General features: G+C 42.2%; 1 long non-coding RNA gene across 1 annotated transcript; it reads left to right on the top strand.

The window, feature by feature from the left end:
* Positions 1-253: 253 nt before the first annotated feature.
* On the top strand, positions 254-8,780 carry LOC149918407 (uncharacterized). The gene is made up of 3 exons (XR_016465678.1): positions 254-365; positions 1,024-1,110; positions 8,718-8,780. It is a non-coding gene; the product is annotated as an uncharacterized LOC149918407 (long non-coding RNA).
* The last annotated feature ends 11,337 nt before the right edge of the window (positions 8,781-20,117 follow it).

Raw genomic sequence — 20,117 nt, 5'->3', positions numbered from 1 at the left:
TAGCTTTCTCCTTCTCTCTCTCAACCCTAACAATCAATTGATCCACAAGACAGGGCCATGCTGTCCAGATATTCAGTAGTTCTCAGAGGTGTATTCTGCTCTCCCACACAGAGGCTCAGTCTTCTTCACACCCTCCCTCCAGGTACTTGTAGACATTGATAAGATCCTCCTGAGCCTTTTCTTCTGCAGCCTGAGTAGACCCAGCTCTCTGTACTTCCTTGTATGAGAGAGATTCTAGTTCCTCATTTATCTCCATGACGCTTTGCTGGGCTTACAGACACAGTATGTCTGTGCCTGTCTTGTACTGGGAAGCCCAGGAATGGACACATTTCTCCAGGTATGGCCTCACCAGTGCTGAGGAAAAGGTAAGGATCTCCTGGGCTTTGTCTTTTATCTCATCCTTAACTCTAGGCTGACCTGTAGAGAGAGGACTCCACGTGGTTGGGTGTCTCAGTATTCTTCTGAGAAGGTTGCACGCTTACTTTGGAAAACATTTTCTGAGCCCTCTACAGATATATCTGTTTGAACTATTTAAGCAAGTATGCCATACACATGTCCATGAGTCTAGGTGGGATGCGTTTGAGGGTTCTGAATAAACTGGATCATGTCACTGCAAGGCTACTACATACTGTGGATCACTTACCTACAAGGGACTGGCTATTAGTAGTATCCTCAAGAGTTCCACGCAGGGGCCAATACTGTTCAGAGTCATGATGGATCAAACTGAATGTGAATCAGTTATGTGTTGTTTAGCAAAGGGCCAACTGCATCCCATAATGCCAGGAGCACGGCCAGCAGGTTGAGGGAAATGAATCTTCACCTCTGTTTGGCACTTGGAAGCTCATGCCTCCAGTGCAGAGTCATCTTTCAGACTTTACCACAGGAAACACATTGGCATGCTGAAGAAATTCCATTGAGGCCTACAAAGACTGTCAAGGACTGGAACACTTCACGTCCAAGAAGAATCTGAGGGATTTATTCATAGTTAAGAAAAGGCAGACTGAATGTCACTTCTGTTTGCAGCTATCTGATGGGAAAGTGCAGAGAAGATGGAGCCAGGCTCATCCTAGAGGTGCACAGTGACAGGACAGGAAGACTGCAAGACACAAGGTGGGACTTTGGGTAAATTCCAGTCAGATCTTAAGGGAAAAAACTTCACAACAAGGTTGGTCAAACACTGAAACAGATGCAGAGGGGAACTGCAGGATCTTCATCCTTGGAGATATTCAAAGCTCAGCTTACTGAAGCCCTAAATAGTTTGTATGACCCAACTATAAAACTGGCTGTGTTTTGAGCAGGGGAGTAGGGACAGATTACAACCAGAGATCCTTTTCTGAGTCACTGTATGATTATACTGTTTTATACATAAGTCTATCTAAATTCACATCCTAATTAGATTATGTGGATGAGAACAGTCTGCAGCAGCAGATTTAGCCTGCACTAAGCCTGCTCTGTTTTAAATCACAGTATCACAGGACCAATATCTAAATACTCACTGACACAATAGCCCAATGTTCCAGCACTTTATGATGATAGAAGATGACTGTAGCTGACCCAAAGTCTGACTCCTCAATATTTTCCTCATACAGATTTCCAAACCTATTATAGGTGCTCAAATTTATGCTTTGCCTATCCTGTGCAGGTTAAACAAAGTGAAGGAAGATGACTCCATCGCCCTGGAATATCACCAGCATGGTAAAAGTAAGGGGAAGGAATTCCATGCCCAGGGATGAAAGTTTAGACAGTTGCCCGTGACCCAGTTGCATCTCCCCACTTCCCCGTGTGATGAAAGAGTCCTTCTAATCTCTACCCCTCCCCCATAAGCAAACCAAGAGCATTGCCCACTTCCACTGGAAGCATTTGGTCTTGTTTCTGCAACCTGTCTCACTGCCCACATGTGACATGATGTCTTCATTGAAACATTTTTTCTTTCACACAAGTGACTCCAGTGTCCTCTAGCATTTTTTTTCTCTCTTATTCTCTCCCTCCACTTCCCTGCCTGTGAACCTGTTGTACAGAAAAGGAGCCATTAAAAAATATGTACTTGCTGTAGGAGCAAGATGGAGCAACTGCCCTGACTCAGTGCAGAGTTGGCTTGGACAGCTGACCTCTGGGTTCAATGCTTCACGGTATGCTGCAACAGCACACTTGAAAATTTCTTTGTTTTCCCTGTGAATTCATACATCCCATCATACTCATCAAAAACATGGAGTAATTTTATTGGAGGATGATTACAAGAACTTAAAAGAGAACATTTCACTACCATATCTGTCTGATCAGACAACACCTGGCAGGTCAGCCAGGGGAGATGAATGCTATTCTCAGCTCAAGCAATAGCTCAAGAAGCATCATATATAGGCACAGGTAGGCTCAAGGTAGCTTCCCCAAACTGGAATACTCAGAAAATCAGAGCAATGTAGTGTTTGCAGGGCATGCGTCTCTCCCTACTCTGTGTATGTCTTTTATAGCAGTCAGGCGAGCAATCACAATCATGAAATACTGCATACTCAGCCTATCATCCAGGAGCATGCAAGGCTGATTCTGCTGACCAGTAGATGATGGCCTTGTTCCACGTTCATTATCACTGGAGCCACTCAGGCCTGTTGTCTTGCAAGCTTGTCTAGTCACCATCTGAACCCATTTTGCCCTGGCAATGAGATCCATGAGTGATTCTTATCCTATGTGGAAAGTTATTTTCTTCTCTTTGTTTTCTAAAACCCATAGTCTAGTCTCTTCATCAGCTATGCTTAAATTCTCTGGTGGCAAGAAACACCATTCCTCCTATTTTGGGTCATGACCTAATCATATCAAATTATCATTGGCTCCAGCATCTCTAAGCTATCTGGTGGGAAAAATGCAGGCTTTTAAAAAGTAACCCTTTGCTGGGTATTAGATGAGCTATTATTGCTATTCTCTTCCCCACCAGAGCACAAAGTGTAAGCAGCAGCACCCACAGACCTCCTCAAAATACAGTACACAGGGTGATGCTACAGTCTGTCCTGGAGTTTCTCTTCACCCACTATGTGCTGGCAAATGGAGCTGTGGGCAAGAGGTAGACAAGATGCTCTAGGAAAATAATTTTCTTTTTTCTTGTCCTGCAAGCAGACATAATGAGTATAGATTTTATACACAGGAGTTCACGATAACCAGAACTTCTTCTGTATGATTCATAAATATTAAAAAATGTGTCCAGATTCAATTTCAAGATCTGAAATCAAGATATTTAATTAAGGCAAGAAAAATTCTGACGTACTCCCACTTCGTCTTTGCAAAATCAAAAAAAAAAAAAAAAAAAAAAAAAGAACAGTGTACAGTACACAAATGATGCAAAATCAGAAATGTCTCCTCTTCAGCAATAAAGGCCCAGGGAGATCGCTTCATTAAAGGAACAGGAAATAAAACCAAACCCCACATTACTTATGGTGTGCTGCTTCTATGAATACTCAGCTGAGCATAATTCTGTAGTATCTGTTTTCAGTCAGTTTTCAGTGCTTTGTTCCACTGTCAGCACTTAGTTAAGGCACCAGGCAGAAGCCGCAAAATAAGATTGCAGGCTGTTTTAGTCAAGTGCCTATTGAAGCTCGTTTATCAAAGGAAAACATGTCTGAGGTATTAGTGGCTACTGAGGCTTCACTCACCTTTTCCTTCCTTTCTTTTTCCTATATTGCCTTTGAAATGAAGACCAAGCGACCATAGCAATTACTATTTGTCATTAGGCTAATAAATATATGTGTGTGTGTGTTTATATATATATTTACATGAAGAGAGCACTCTACGCCAGAAAGTAATTGCCTTGAAGGTGAGAGAGGGTGGGAAAGCAGAAAGAAAGAAAAAATAAGAGCAATCTATGGGAGAAGTTTTATAGAATAAGCTGCATAAATTCTCCTGATGCCTCTTCTGGTAGCAGTCATCACTGGGGTTCCCCAGAGTTCAGATAACAAGCACATTAGGACTGCAGCACTCCGTACATTTATCTGCAGATGTCTAGCATTGCATGATGCCACAGAAACAAATTATACTTTGTACTTGCAAAGTGCTGAGGACTGGTAGAAATATAATTACTGGTTTTACAGTGTGACTGCTGTACTGCAGTACATGGTAGTATGGTAGAGTTGACATCTTAGTGGAGGGAAAATAGTAAAATACATTTTTATTTCACTGATACATTCTTCTAACTCCTACTAGGGTTTCAAATCTTGGTGCTCTGTGTAGAAGTATTAGCCTGGATAGTTTTTCTTCTGCTTTATTTTTCCCTTAATCATCTGTGGACAATGAGTTGCCACCTATTAGCACCTGAGCGCTTGTTAAAACAGACCCTTTTATTTTATTTTTTTTACCTGAGTTATATATAAATGTATATAGATGCTTTAGCTTAGTGCAGAGGACTTGTCATAAGCATTTAAGATGTAACATAGTGTCATATTTTCCAGGCAGTATAATAGCATTCCATTTATTGTTTCCCAAGGACTTCACTTGGAAATGAATGTCTTTATGAAGAGGCTAGTCTTATATTAGAGTTGATTGATTCCATTCATCCTCCAACAGGTTCCTCAGCAAAACAATTTCCCCTTAATTAAGCAATATGATGTAAATTACATGGTAATTGATTTAATAAAAATATATGATGCAAATTAACATGGCGAAAAACATCTCAAGGAATGGCAGAATGATTCTTTGAACAGAGCAGGTAATGGGAAGACTACTGGAAATGAGGTCAGGAAAACAATATAAAGAAGCTTTTGTAGATTCTTTTTCACTATTTCTGTTTCCCTGATAGATAGATGAATTCATTCCTAGGTATTTCCCTCATTTTCTAGCCTTAGAGAGGTTTGAGAAGCTGTCACCTTCTTCATCCTTCTACCAAATTACTAATCTATTTAAAAATAAAATACCATGTGTTGCTTTCTAGGACAAAAATCAGTGTAATTTCTGGGCTGTTATTTGTTCTCAGAATCAGAAGAAAAGTCCACAAAGAATGTTTTATCCTGTGTTTTGTGTGTATGTATGTTTTGTTTATTAGTATGTACGTTTATTAGGATTAAATTAAGTTTCTTCAGGAGTCCTTTAGAAACACAAATACATCTCAACTCAGACTGTGGTCAGAGGTTTAGATTCATATCTTATCTTAATTTAATTTCCTATACTGAAGAAAACCATCAGTCTTTGCTAGCAAACAGTCTGCCCAGATGGAGAATTTTCCATGGTCAGCTCCGGATATGCAATATCCTAAAGAGTGCCTTTAGAGAAAAATAGCCAGAGTCGTGATCCCTTCAGTCAAAAGAGTAAACAGTGATTTCTGGCCGGCCTTTCCCACAACAGAGTACACCAAGGGATAAGCAATCATTGCTTTCTGAAATCAACAATGTCAATCTGTGACAGAGGGGAAGGTTGGTGAGGAAAGGTTAGCACTGGTGTCATTGTGGCACTAGGTCTGAGCGGCTCTGGGAGATCACTGGTGTAACTTGCCATTCATAGACCCCCGAGGATTTCTTTTTTAAATAGAAGGTTGAAACATCTCATTCCTTATTCCAGCACTGCACATGTGCTCCCCTTACCCTATCAATCGCATGGAGCTAATGGGAATCAGGTCCTTAATGGAGGGCAATGGTAATTCTGCACAGGTGGAAGGCATAAAACATTTGCCAGCCAGCCTGTTTTGACTGTAGTCAATAAAATATTAATATGTGACCTTAATCGTTTTCACTTTCCATTAAAAACCTCAGAACACTGGAACCCGGGTATTTGAAAACACTTCTGCTTCCTGGTAGTCGGTGTTTAAAGGAGAAATAAAAAATATTTCTGTGCTCACTGTGTATGTGAGCAGAAAGATTCCTCTGTCACCAACCAGCTCTGGTCTTAGATGACAATTTTCTTGTTAAAGGATTTTGATTGCAACTGAATATGAGAGTGATGCAACTTCCCTGCATATGTAAGAAACTTTTGTCTATGACAACCAACAGACAAAGTGTTCTTGCCTCAACTGCACCCATTGCTGGATTATTACTGTCATCTCTCTGCCTAGCACCACTCAAGAGAGATGTGCAGGGTCTGTAAGATCAGAGCAACCTATTTCACTGTATGCTGGGTGAATGTAAAGCTTAGTATATATTGTGTCTTTTCTTGATTTTGTTACATTGATATCTTGTTAAAATTTGAATGAACTTGCAAGGCTGCACTCTTCTCTCACCCTCCCCAGTGATAATAACTGAGAATATTTGCATGCACTAAGCTACCTCAGTGTTCAAAGCGAATTTCTCTTCACAAGTGTCACTAAAGCCACAGAAGACTGAACTGTTTTACAACCAGGATAAACACTAATTCCTCCATCATTTGACGTGCAGCTGAAAACAGCTGCCCATGAGTGATAGGAAGGATGATTCTGGGGCTGGAACCACAAAAATGAAACTTCAGAAGCACATCACTGATATTCAGATCTGCCATGAGCTTCCTTCCCTTGGGGAGCAACTTTTTATATGGGCATGTAGCTACAAGACAAGGGAAAATGGCTTTAAACTGGAAGAGGATAGAATTAAACTGGGTATTAGGAAGAAATTCTTAACTGTCAGGATGATGAGACACAGGAACAGGATTGCTCAGAAGAGTTGTGGATGCCCCATCGCTGGAGGCATTTAAGGCCAGGCTGGATGGAGCTGTGAGCAACCTGGCCTAGAGGGAGGTGTCCCTAGATGAATGGAACTAAATGATCTTAAAGATCCCTTCCAACCCAAATCATTCTATGAGTCAGTGACTCATGAGCTTTGGTAGTTAACCTCATTTCTTGATTTTATCAGATCCCAAACTCCTTCATGTCTGCTGGATTCAGGATTGTTTACTGCACTGTGGCTTTGTGCCTGTGGTATGAGGTGAAACCCTGAGACCATTACAATCATTAAGAGACACTGACCCATGGCTGGAATTTCACCCCAAGGCATCTTTATGATCTTGCTTATGTGTGCATGCTGCTAATGAGTTAAAAGGTATTGCTCATTTGAGGAGAATTATACAGATACTTAATATTAGTAGTTTTGGGTCACGTAGTGTTACAGATGAAATGATGCGAAGAGTTGATATATTTCAGGTATGATAAACATGCAGGAGATTTGGGGCAGAAATTACAATAGGGACAAATATTTTTTTTGGTGCACAGAAATTTGTGTGTTGTTTGTTTTATCTTGAAAATGATCACAAGTATAAGGCCATAATGTTAGCCCTTTTCTTCTTTCGTGGTGAAGGGGGAGCTGATATTTTTCTCTCTTTTCTATTGAATCAGATTATTCTACCATTATGTAGACTGTCTCATAGGTTTGCATCGCCATGCAGCAAAGCTACCTATGGACCAAAGGACAGAATTGTAAACTGTGTGAAGGACTGAAGTGTTGTAGGAAGAAGTGCATATATATGTCTATAGCACCTGACTGAGCATCAAGTGCAGGGCTTGGTGTCTGTATCAAGGGCACGTGATCTGCACCCTGGAACAAGGCAGGAGGCTGCAAGACCTGCTTAGAACATTGCTGGTGGCAACTGCAGCCACAGTGACTGTGTGCCCTGTTTCTCCATCACTTGTGCTCTGATTTCCTCTGGGAGAGGAATGATTGATTTAGTCCAGAAAGAACGAACAGCCACAAAGGCACTGCAAAAGGTGGCAGAAACAGGCTGGGGAGAGAAAAAGGATCATCCCAGCTCCAATCTTGACCTTAATTACACCCTGGGCGGCTATCCCCACAGTAAAAGAAAGTGTTGGTCTCTACTCTTACTGTGACTGCATGTACAGGATACACAAAGGACTCCTAAAAAATGCACTTTCTCATACAATTGCAGCCACAAGTGATCAGTTCCAGCAGAACAAGAGAGTGTAAGCTAATGGCCCTGCCACTGCCTGGTCATGCCAATACCAGCCTATTTCTCTTTTTCAACTCATTCCCACATGTGGGAACAAGCCTGTCCATTCACACTTTAGTTTTACACTTTCTCCTATGCTAAAAGGGAATGGATGAAACCAGCTGCTTTCTGTTTCTGTGCATAGACACTGCTAATACAGGGAGTATTGGCATATAATACACTTGTGGATTACCTTTGCAAACCTTATCCTCACTCCTAACTCTGATGTCAGAACACCTATCCCTGTGTTAAAAGAGCATGTAAAGGAAAAATGACCCTTGCCAGCCTTTGTCGTCTCTGTATTTGTACAAATGTTGTAGCATTCAGCAGCATGTTGGGCTCATGATGATATACAAACTCTTCCAACCCTAATGACTTTATAACTCAGTGGACCAATCTGTGTTGTAAGAGAGCTTGCAAAGAATTTGCTCTTCTCAGCACACATCCACTATGTGTGTAAACCTTGTGTATTGCCAAAAGTAGTTACACTTCTGACATGTTATATTCTCCAAGCTGTAGCTATGATCCCACAAAAATCCTAACATCATTCGCATCCAGAAGCAGTAATTTTCTCTACTAACACCAGCCTTTTATAGCTATTGCTAGTTGTACTGTTCTTGTGGATGGCATCAGGCAGAGATCCTGGGGCAGATGTGTGTGGAGAGGTTGATTCCTGCCTGCTTGGGACTAGCAAGCTCTGGGAAGGACCGACCATGGCTTCCTTGCATAGCAGCCAAAACACTAAAACAGTGTGCACTCAAACGTGTATACTCACACACATATATGTAATGTTTTCATTGTTCAGAATGCATATATTAACGACAAATATTTGCTTCCAGCCTTCAAAGAAGAGCTCTAACAATCCCTGTACTTTGAAGAAATATTTAGAGAGTGAAAGCTACTGGCGCTGAACTGAAGGAATGTCTGCTCTGGAAGATGTAAAGTTTCTGGCTTTCCAAATGCCCTCTATGCAGACCCTGGGAGATGTTTTCCTCTCAGGGAACTTCCTCCTGGATGTTCATCCCCAAAAGGAGCTTCATGCATATACTACAGTGGAGTAATCAGTGTAATCAGTGGAGTTGAACGAAGCAAGGAGTGACCCAATTTGCCAAAGCCAACACATTAGGCAGCTTCTACCTTAATTATCTACTGAGTGTCTCCGTTCAGGCGATGTGACAATTTTCCAGCGATAGCAATTAGAATTCCAGGCTGCAATTCACTTTTTGGTGGATTCATCCTGGCCTTCCAGATAAAATATGCATGAGCACACCCCGCCCATCCTCCACAACCAGCCTTCTCTTACCAGTAGGGTCATAGTTGGCAGTATTGGAAATGTTTTCTATCTTTACTACAGCAATATGATGGCGGAGAGCTTTCTTGCAAGAGCCCTCTAGATTTGTTCTTGGTACCATTTTCTCTATCGAACTTCATATTTTACTGGAAAACAGTATAGAACAAATATAAGACTAATGCAGAACTTTAAAAAAAATTAAAACAGAGATGCAGACAGACAAGATAATAAACATTGTTGTTTTTTTTTTTTAGTTTGTCTCATTCCTTAAGCTGCCTTCAGCAATTTCTGCAAGAAAATAGTGTTATTAGTTTTAGTAGCATTACAGTAGCATTCAGCTAATGATTTTTAGGAAATGGTTACAGAGATGCCTATTTGTATGTGTGTGTATATGTGGAAGAGAAATATGCCATTTACGTGAAACATCCTGTCTGTAGCCGTATCCAGTTTGTATCTAAAGTCTGTTTATAGACTCAGTTGTACTTGGTTGGTGCTAAAATTGATTTCTTGGCTGAATTATTCTGCAATAGGATAAACTCACTAATTGTGCATCTAAATAAAATTGAATTTTAACAAATTGACTTTTATTTTACCTTGGATGATAATTTATTGACACAAATAGAACGCCTTAATTAAATTTGGCATTTCCAGGTCTGTTGAGGGCATGTTAAACTCTTTTGCCATGTGGTTTTAGTGCTTTTAAAAAAATTTAGACCATCTTGATATTCCTAGATTAAATTCTGTTTATTACAGGCTGTACAGCCAGCCAATTATTTTGACTATGTCATTCTTAAGGATCCCACATGGTATTAGCATAGATCTTCTGTGAAGAAGGACTATTAATTTATAATTTCTCATTAAACACATCAGAGATTGAGACTCGTTGTTGCTATTCTGGAAATAGATATCTTAAATCAAGAGTACCTAGCATGCAATCTACAAAAATGGAAAGAAAGTGAGTATGTGATAAATTACATTCATCACTATCTCTCAGAGTCTGGGTCTCAATAGAGCTGAAAAAGTTTAGTAGAAGAAAAATAGCTGCAGCATCATCAGTACTCTAGGGGAAATTGAAGGCTCAGGTCCTCACCTATCCAGGTATTTCAATCAGTTTACCTGGAGGAGAAACCAATGAAGTGGTCCTGTCCTATGCTGCAGGTAAGGGGTCCAGTCATGATGAAAACTCTTGTAACATGAGACCCTGGGTCCCTCCAAAGGCCAGAGTTGATTCCTATGATCTTCTACTCTGTGGAGTGTGATGGAAGCTTGAACCAGAAGCTGAATGTCCATGAAATATATATAAATTTCCATTAAATCCTGACCCAGAAGAAAATGTCCACATATCTGTTAGCACATCAAAAAACAGGGTTTACACTACTGATTATTGTGCAGGACACACCTCGGAGAAAATGATAGGGACTTCTTGGTCCCTACAGTAGTTAGAGTTGCCAGCCTGTCCCTCCATGAAGTGCTGTCACTGGCACCAGCCAAGCAGGCGAGAAGCTAAGAAAGGCCAATAGATGTCTTCTTGCTCCCTAATGCAAAGCCAGGAAGGGGGGGGGGGAAGCTTTAATGATTTCATTCTTGGTCAAGAACGTAGGGATTAAATTCTGTTATTATGTTACACCCAAACTAATGATATTTCTGCTTGATTCCTACATTCACATTGTGCTTAGATATTATGTTTTCTTAATATACAAGTATGCCTTGGTAGTACATCCAGATATTTACATTTGGAATAAATCCACACCAAAAAAATTTCAGCTAAAACTAGCTATGAAACATATAGAAGACTTCAGCAAGTCTGTTTGCAAAGATACAACTGAAGTATCTTTTCTTTTTTTTTTTTTTAAATCTCTGTGAGGAAGAGTAGTTGATTGATCACAGCTATACTCAGGGAACGGCCTCTGTGATTTGAAGGGACATTGCCCAAGCAGGGTTACTGTTACGTGTCCTTTCACCTGGGTTCCTATGAGTTACTGCTGCTTAGTTAATTTAAAGGCAACTGCATAAGACTATCAGACTAGTAAAAGGATTTTGGACTACAGTGAAGTGGCAGAGGTCTGTCTGCAGGTAAATTCTTTGGAGTGCATGGGGTCACTGGTTCCTGCTATCTTTTGCCAATAGCATTGTCTCTTGCTTTCTCCCAGTTTAGAGCTCCATTCTGAAGTCAGTAGCCTCACACACTTTTTGCTGTTCCTTTCCTTTAGTAACACAGTGGCAGATACCATCAAGCAGCTCAGAGCACCCTCTTTACATTTCCAGGATTAAGCTATTAGCCAAGGAAAAACACCACTTCTTTCCTCCTTTACACATCTGGTGCGTACTCTGCAGGGATGAAAACTGTCAGTGCATAATAGGCTGACACAGTACTGAGAAGGTGGTCTTTTTTTTATGAGGGAGAGATGCCTATCTGTATGTATGATTTTTCTTTCTTTAGTTTCTACTGTATTCCAAAATGGGCCATGTACCTGCATTTGGCCACAGAGACAAGGAGGAAGAAGGCAAGGGTGAGGAGTGAAACTATAAACCAGTAGCCCAAGATAGCCCCTCATTGTGAGCCTACCTGCTTTGACACATGCTCATATTTTTTAGAGTACAGCACACTGAAGTTGACTGTTTTGGCTGCTCTTGCTTCTGGTTGTTGGCTTCCAGCCTGACTTCTGGAGTACAGGGAAGAGTCACCCCTGCCAAGCTAAGAGGTGCAGACCAGGAGAGCTTACCAGCATCCTCTGCCTTCCAAAAAGCTACTCCTCGGCTGGGCAAATGGGGGGACTGAGCCTTGGGTGATGTGGCAGGGTTCCCAGCTCCCTGTGTTGGTTTCAAGGCGGAGAATAGCAAAAAGTGTATATGGAAGGCTGATTCAATTTATTTTATTTTATTTTATTTTATTTTATTTTATTTTATTTTATTTTATTTTATTTTATTTTATTTTATTTTATTTTATTTTATTTTTTAAGCAACAAGCATGCAATTAAAGAACATAAAGTGGGGAAAAAATACAAACCCAAACAGTTCTTTCTCAAATGAGTATAACAGAATGTTTCCAGAAAATTTGTGAAGAATCTCAGCTATTATACTTGGACCAGAAGATTTTTAAACTGTATACTGGCATTCAGTGAGTAAATATCAGATGTTGTTTGCTTGCTGGCTTTTTCTCCCATCTCTTTCAGATCTGTCTGCTTACCTGATTCTTTCTGTTAACTCTGAACCTTACTGCTGCCATTCAGGTCTTGCTAGAGCACTCTGTCCAGTGTGAGCCACTAACCTTCAAAAAAAGCCAACACTGACTAAAAAAAGTCCAGGAGCCAACAGTGAGATATGTCTTCCGAAAAAAGATGGAGCTAATTGAACCTGGGGGGGACATATGGTAATTACATTGAAGAATGTAAAATACCACTATGAGGGGAAGAAAATACAATTACAGAGACTCAGAATTACTGAGATTGAAAAAGACCTCTGAAGGTTATGTAGTCTAAGTTCCTGTTATGAGCAAGGTCAGCTAGAGCAAGTGCTCAGGAAAGCATACTGTTGGGTACTGAGTATCTCCAGGGTTGGACAAATCACAACCTTTTCATGCAAATTGTGCCAATGTTCAATCACTCTTAGAAAGATTTTCTTTTTAAATATAAATGGAATTTCCTGTATTTCAGTTTGAGACCATTTCTTCTCATCCTGTCATTGAGCATCATCTTGTTTAGTGACTCCTATCAGGTATTTACACATGTGGAGAAAAGCCCACTCTCTCAGCCTGCCATTGTATGCCAGATGTCTCCATCCCTTAGTCATTTTTGAGGCCCTTCACTGTACTTGCTCCAATATGTCCAAATCTCCCTTTTAGTAAGAAGCCCGGATCTGGACCCTGCACTCCAAATGCATCTTACCTGGGCTAAGCAGAGAACTTCCCTCAACCTGCTGAAAATACTTTTCCTGTTGTGGATCACAAGCTTTTTGGCTTTTGGGTACAAAGGCAGATTTCTGGTTCAAGGACAACTTAGTGTCTGCTCGTCAGGATCCCCATGTTATTTTCAGAAAAGCTACTTTTCAGCAGCTTTTCCTTACCATGGCAGGGTTTGTATTTCCCTTTAGTTGAACTCCACAAGGTTTCTAGTGGCCCATTTCTCCAGCCTGTTGAGGTCCTTCCAGATGGTAACACAATCAGTGGTGTATCCACCACCCTCCAGTGCTGTATCTGCACACTTGCTGATGGTACACCCTGACCCAGTGTCCAGATGAATAATGAAGATGCTAAACAGCCCACTCTCTTACACTGACACCTGGGAGTCACCACAGGTGAGTGGCCTCCAGCTGTACTTTTTACAACTAATTACAGTCCTCTGAGCCCAGCAGTTCAGCCACTCTTCAGTTCATCTCGCTGTCCACTCTCAAAGCAGCACTTCAACAGTTCTTTGCCATTTAATTGATTTATTACCTCTGTAGTGGATCGGACAAGAAGTCATAGGCATAAATTACAGCAGGGAATGTTTATTTTAGATAAAAACAACAAAAAAATGAGAGTTACAGTGGAGCATGGGGAAGATTTTGTGAGGGCATAGTAAATGGAATAGATAGCCCTGTAAGATCCTACCCAGCCTTATTTTCTTTGATCCTTAATAGGATTCTCAAAACCGCCAACTGTGTGTATTTATCCCTTAGAATGAGCTAAAGTAGAAGTTGGTTAGCTGAAGGCACACAGGGACTGCTTGGGAAAGGGTTGAGGGGCTAAAAAAATTGGAAGGCATTTCCAACTTAGAGCAGATGTACACCCTGAGGTGGAAAAAACCACAACACAGCCCGATGTAACTCAGGTGTCTGAAGCCCAGGCTGAGACCCTCTACATGAGAAATTATTTAAACATGAACTATTTCTGTATGGCTGAATAATGTTTATTAGCTGCTAACACATTTCTGCTAACACATAAGGCATATCAACCATAGTTGTTTATTGCTGGATTAAGTATAATTACATGCATTAAAAAAAAGAAAAGAGAAAAATATAAATAATCATTATGGCTTATCCTTCTGCAGAGTGGATAAAGGCTGTGGATTGGGAACAAAATCCCTTTCTTTTTCTCTAGCATGAAAACAGGAGTACCCATGACTCTGGTCCAGGTGCAGAAACAGTTTTAGATGCAGGAGAAGCTGAAGGATGCAGACAGTCCTGCAGTCCTGCAGGTACAGCTGGTGCTTATAAATAGAAAACCCCTCTCTCTAGGAGTACTACTGCAGCTGATAAGGTGAGTACAAACAAACCCAAAGCTAAATGTGATGAAGGCAAACATGTGGAAGTCCAACTGGTTTCAGCCTACACCTTCATTTACCTCCTTCCCTTGTTTGCAAAGTCCATTCTTCAGATTTAACGTGCTTTCCAGACTGTGAGTATGGTATGGTTTCTTCACCAGAGTACTGGAAGCAGACTCTGCACAGCTAGCACCTCTGTGTACATGGCAGTATGTTCTCTTGAGCCAGTAGGAGAAATCATGTATATATATCTCACAACTCAACAGTGGGCTCACCCTCTCCTTCCTGTAAACCTTCGTCCAGGTTCATGAACGAGATACTCAAAATGCAGAACTGCCTTTTCCCTTTGATTCCTGTCCGAGGTAACATGGCTACGAGAAATAACTCAATAATTTTCTGAGGCAAGGTCTCATGTGAAGTCAGTTTATTCATGATTGCAATGGTAGGCATCCTACAAGCAGAAGTGGACTTGCACATCAGTATCTTATCTTTTATTCCCTACTGTCCAATGCTAGTTCCCTCCTCTGGTTCCTCATTGGCTGAGTACTACATGTTCACAATCTATTTATTTCTAAGAATCTATAAAGGTTATTTTTCTAAGTATCTATAAATCTTGTTTGCCCCTAGCTCTCCTTCCCCTTTTCTAGACGTCTTATCTTGTGGTTTTGAGCAACCATTGCTTTTCTCAATTCATTTCCTTGTTACTTGGAACTTTCTACTGCTAACGTGGCTGCCCAAACCAACAACTGCCTACTTAGCAATGTACCCTGTTCATGCAAAACCAACATGTTTTCCCCTTACAGTGGCCATGCAGGAAGTTCTGGGCTAACTGCTTGTGAGAAGAGGCAGGAAGAGACACCACTCCATCAAAAAATACAGACAAACGTTGTTCAATTTGTCATTAGTTTCCTCTTAGAAGGGGAGATAATCAGGAGGCAGAGGAGGGGTGGTGGTCCAGGAGTAGGCAGCATAGGCTGTGGTTCTCTCCTCAGCTCTGACCCAGAGCTTTGGTGCAAGATGGGACTTGGACATTCTTTGGGACTTTGGTTCTGCAGATGAGAGGAAAGTACAGTGGCATTTTCCTCTATCATGGCAGTGTGAATCAGAAGTGATTCATAGTTTTTGATATACTCAGATATTTCATGTGAGTGAGATAAAATGACTTGAAAAGAAACAAAAATGAAATACAGGGCTGGATGAGATGGAAAGGACAGTGTAGCGATCCACCCAATTTTTAGTCAAGAAGGGACCGTTAAGGCAATCCAGACTTCTCCCCTAATGCAAACCTCAGGACTTCACTAAACTAATTCGCACTTCAGAGCAAGAGCTGTGATCAGACTAGGGCACATAGCTCAAGAGAAATTGCCCAACTTGATCTTAGAGGGAGAATGTAAGCAGAGATTTCACCCCAGCCTCAGGAAGTTGTTCCTTCTCTGTTAAATATTCATTTTTTATTTCCTGTTCTTATTTGTCTTGATTTGACTCCTGACAGTCAGACTGACTTCATGTTGGTACGCTAGCTGGAAGGGCACACAGTCATCCTAACTCTGATCCCTGGGCTTAGGATTCAGTGTCACTGAAGGCACCACATACATTTTCATTTAGTAAGATAACTAACCTCACTGAGCCCTGAAGCCATGGGTTAACTGGGAGACCCGTGAGCACTCTCTCACTCTTGATTTTGGGCACGTGCCTGGGCCATGATCTGATTTCCTATTGAGGCATGCACAGCCTACCTCTGCCACCTCTCTCTGCTCTTCTGCTTCACCAGGAGGTCCAGGTCCAGGTGAACTGGTCAGAGCCTCCGCAAGGAGAATGAAGAGGGGGGGAAGATCCTATGACATACCGCAGGATGCATGCCCAAGGTAGGTGATGCAGAGAATATACAACCCCAGCATACAGTCAGCAACCTGCCAACATTTTTTCAGACTCATTTCTGAACCCTCTCTGGGACTTCTGCCCTGAACTGTGGACCCTGCCTGCAGATGCTCTGTTCCAAGGCCAGTCATGCTGGTGTTGAGTAACACGGTAATGTAACTTCCTGAGGTAAAACAACAAGCAAATGTTCTGCAGTTTCTCTCCAGATTTGATTTTGATTTAATTTGAATGGTTCTGTGCCTAATTGCTTGCCTATAGTGAAAACTTAATGTGTTGATATTCTGAGGGCTACAGAGAAGTACTTGGAGAACAATCAGTCAGATGGTTTGTCACATCCCAGGCAGCCCTAGCAGCATTTGCTTGAAATGAAATGTAACATTTCTACATTGCAGGCAGTATTTTTGCTGCTAGCATTTCTGCATATCTTGCTAAATAAAAATAGATCTCTCCTTTTTTGGTTTAAGTATTGGTTAAAAGCAAAGCAAAAACCCCACTTGCATTAAGATGACACAGTACCAAACTGGAAGCTGAAGTGGTCCTCCCCATTTGATTGTGGCTACATCAAGTCCCAGACTTCATCCTGAGCCATCTGCTAATTGCTGTGGTTTTGCAATCATACATCCCAGAGCTAATTTAGTTTGGAAGAAGCTGTTGGAACATGGAAGCATCCTTGGAAATCACAGTGTCTTTCTGTTAATGGGCACTGCAGATTGCTGAGCTGCTCCAGTCTGCCCTACTGCAGGATATACTTGCATAGTGTCCTGTCCTTCAGAGCCTTCTCAGGTCCTGTGCTGTCAAGAAGCTTTGGAGGATGCTGCAAGCTAAAGGAAGCCCTGAGGCCACCTGTCCTTAATGCCAGACTGAAGAGCTGTCAAGGCACTGAAACCACAGACATGATGGGCAGGACCCCAGAGCACCTGGCAGTCCCGTATCAGAGCAAGCCAGTGCATTTGCCTGCTGGCATGTAGAACTGCTCTACTGGAGGGTTATAGGTCACACAGTGCATGGGATGTGGGCTGTGTTTGCTCCAGGGTGTTCTGAAGTCTCCTGTTGCTAAGCAGTGCACCTGCCGCTGCCAAAGGCCAAGCTGCAGCACCTGTGCTGCACCCAAACTGCTGCCAGGTGTGCTACAGGAAAAGCAGAGGCTCAATGCACTGCATGTCCAGACCAAAGTGATGTCTTCAGATTACTGCCTTCCTTGGAAAAGCTGTGTGTGTCCCCTTGAATGCAGCAGCAAAAACAGCACGAAACAATGCCGGTGCAGCTGCACCAGCCCTCTGGGGGGCTTCTGTCCTTGACACAGGTCCATCATGATTATTAGAAACATCAAGCTAAGGAAAACATGATGGAAGGGTAGATGCTGGTATGCCATCATCTTTTGCTGTTCTAACCAGTTCTCTTATGCTCTCCATCACTCCAGTGCCCCGTTTGACTCAGTCTGCTAAGGTACTTGTCCTCACAGCACCCGGTGAGGGGAGGGGAGTGCTGCAGACTGGCACAGACACCGTGTCTGTGTTAATAATAGCAACAAACATTGCCCGAGCTGGCTGGTGCCCCTGAAGCCACAAGCACCATGTGGGCTCTGACAGCTACAGGGTCACCCCTGCAAAGACTGCATGTTATCACACGCAGGCTATATCCCACAGGGCTGAAGGTCCCTCTGCACCTCTGCCAGACCCCTCTCCCCTGTTCCATCCATGCTCAGGCTCTGTAAAAAAGCTCGGATTCTGCTTAAGTGAGTTCTGCATCTGCTTTTGCAGCCCATCAGAGATGATGTCTTTGATGCCTTTGCTATCTCCCCAAGGGGAAAGAGACAACCCCCTCCTTTGATAAGGGGCCATTAAATAAGCATGAAATGGGCACTCTCCTTCTCATGCCACAGTAGCATCAGATTCAGGCCCATAGTGAGGCTCTTGGTTTTCTTCCTCTTCCCACAGCACCATTTAAATAGTCTTGACACTTAATTACATGGAAAAAAAAAAAAAAAAGTATACTCCCAGTGGAGGAAGAGACAAAACAAATTTTCCATTGAAGAAGAGGGCACACAGGTAGGGTAAAAAAGGAAAAGAATTAGGATATAACAGGGAGAAGCTTGCCCTCTAAGACTCCATTCAACCAGGCTTCCCAGAGCAGAGGAGACAGGGAGAGGGAAAGAGAAATCTGTCCCCAGTGTCCAGCCAGAAAGACATCCCATGTACAACATGTACATCCTGGGCATCAGTATGAGGTGGTTCCCATCTTGGTGAGCTGGTAGTTTGGTGGGCAGACATGATCACAGGCTACTGCTGCTTTATGTGATGCAACTGCTGTGGAAGATTGGAAGCTGAGGAAACGTTGGGACATTTCCAGCATCTTCTGTATCCACATCAGAGGCCAGAGGGCTCCAGTTCCTCACAAGGATTACAACACCTGGATGCATATGATCTTGGTCTTAGGATTGGTAGCAGTCCCTCTTTCACAAAGCTGGTACAGTTTGGTGTCATTAATATTGAACAGGTGGTCCTGGCTTGACATTTTCATGTACACAACATCCAGGTAGGTTATTTTGTCACTATTTGTGCTAATGGCCTCTGGAAGCCATACCTAGGTTTGCTTCAATCTGTGAGCAGGCAGGAGGACGCTCCATCACTCGTGTTTGACTCAGTCCCTGTTAGGCTGCAGTAGGAATAACTATGTTGATCCCTCCCGTGATCCTGCTGTGACCAAGCACGACTGTCTAGTGAAAAAATGGCCAAGTGTACAAAGCAGCTTTGTACTAGTGGGTTTTAATGGGATGGTGCTGAGTTTGGAGTGATTTGAGGACTGGCATTTGATTTGAGCAAGAGAGCTGCACAAGGAGAAATTCTGTTGGGATATTTCTGGAAAACAGTGCAGGAAAACAATGCAGGATACTGAAGTGTTACACTCTATGTTGCTCCCTACATTACCTGGCCTGTGCCATGCTCTTAGTAACTTGCTTGGTTAAGTGCTACCGGGCACAAACCAAAAGCATGACAGACACAATTTCACAGTAGAGACAAGAGTTATTTTGGGTAGAGGTGTAGATGAAGAAGCTATGGCTCATTTTCCTGCAATACTTTCTTCCCACTAATCTCAGACTCAAAGCAGACACTGTAGGTAAGCACACAAGTATCATTGTAGATCCTGCCCCAACTGTATGACCCACCATCATGTGGGAAGCCTGTGGCAGAGGAAGAAGTTTAGTCTGTGTTACTCCAGCCCCATTAGCTGGGTTGTGCACATGGGCAATGAGATGGGACCTGGGCTCCTCCTGCAGCCTCCTCAGGGCAGAGGTCTGTCTTTTCTTCATTTGTCTGCAAAGCACATAGCTGCGGCCTTCTGTAAATAATGCATAACATGCACAGTCGTATTTTCTACACTTCCTTGCCCGCACAGATGGCTTCAACGGGAAAATGTCATTGCTGATCATTAAAAGGCAACAAACTCTTCAATTACCAAAATAAATAAGTGGTATATTGTTGGCTTTTACAATGAGTAGGGTCCTATGTCATTGTTTTTTTTTTTTTTTCCCCATGTATGCACCTTCAGCAAATTGATTTGATAAAACCCAGTTCCAGACATCACCTTATTTCAAGTTCAGTTACCTAGGAAACCGCAGTATACTGCTGGGACAAGCTGCCCGCTTCTGCTCCTGTTGAAGCTATTAAACACATCAGCTCTTCCTTCAGGAGGAGCAGAGCACTGCTGATTTTGTCTCCTAGCTATTTTATGCAGATACAGAATGCTGTGCATCCTACCAGGAGAGACACACTCACAAATGCCTCCATACCTGCATCTACGTACTAAAAATTGCTTGTGTAACTATCAGG

This window comes from Phasianus colchicus, chromosome 3 (assembly GCF_987193195.1).
Source record: "Phasianus colchicus chromosome 3, bPhaCol1.hap1.1, whole genome shotgun sequence".
Classification (NCBI taxonomy): domain Eukaryota; kingdom Metazoa; phylum Chordata; class Aves; order Galliformes; family Phasianidae; genus Phasianus; species Phasianus colchicus.
Note: the sequence above shows the minus strand (reverse complement) of the source record. Positions and strands in the feature narration are given on the sequence as shown.